Raw genomic sequence first — 1065 nt, forward strand, 5'->3', positions numbered from 1 at the left:
GGCGACCCCAAGGGGGAGGGCCTTCTCTGTGGGAGCTCCCACCCTCTGGAATGAACTACCCCCAGAGATCAGGGTGATCCCTGATCTCCCTTCCTTCCGCCGCGCCCTTAAGACATGGTTATTCCAGCTTGCGGGACTGGCCTAGGGGAAAATTTTTAGTGGGGGTTTTAACATAATTTTAAATTATTTAGACCAATTACGAATATTTGTTTTTAATTATGTTTTTAACTTGTAGTTTTGATATTTTGTATTTTTATCTGGTTGTCAGCCGCCCTGAGTCCATAAGGAGAAGGGCGGGATATAAATATAAACAATAATAATAATAATAATAATAATAATAATAATAATAATAATAATAATAATAATAATAATAATAATAATAATAATAATAATAATCACTTTCAGTGACATTATCCTCTCCTTGTTCTCCCCAACTCAACCACACCTCTGACCAAGCACATGCTTTGTTTCCAAACACATCTGTTCCCAGGTCATGTCTAGATGAAATACTCATGTTTCCATTTGGGCACACACCACCCAGAACTATCCCTTCCACGCACAAAAGCTTTTTACACATGCTTACACAAAGGCATGAAGGCATAAATATGGTGACCCTATCAATTTTTTTTGTATAGCCCAGTAGCCCCTGCCAGCTTTTTCTGCAGAGAAGAAGAGAGCAAACACTGAAGCGAGCAGTCTGACCTTTTCCCAGGAAAAGCACCTGGTTAAACACCTCAGGATGAACCTCAAGAATGACTCAGGGCCATTTTGTTACCATAATACCAAGATCTGTTCAGCCTGTAGCTTAAGCAGATCTCTATTTTGTGCTTTCACTTACAGGTCCTGCCAAGGCAACCCCTAACTCCTGCAGTTTGGCTGATTTTTTCCCCCTTGGCCTTCTCTTGCCTGCAGATGGTTTGGACAAATTAACTTTTGCCTGAGGTGATTGGTTTGCTGGAACAAGCGTCCCCTCCCTTCCTTCCTTCCTTTATGGCAATTGCCTTAAGGCTGAATTAGGCCACTTGTTTATATGTAAACAGATGGCACACTCCACCTGTATGAGTG

Source organism: Protobothrops mucrosquamatus, unplaced genomic scaffold (genome assembly GCF_001527695.2).
Source record: "Protobothrops mucrosquamatus isolate PMUCROS unplaced genomic scaffold, P.Mucros_1.0 scaffold16619, whole genome shotgun sequence".
In the NCBI taxonomy this organism is placed as follows: Eukaryota; Metazoa; Chordata; class Lepidosauria; order Squamata; family Viperidae; genus Protobothrops; species Protobothrops mucrosquamatus.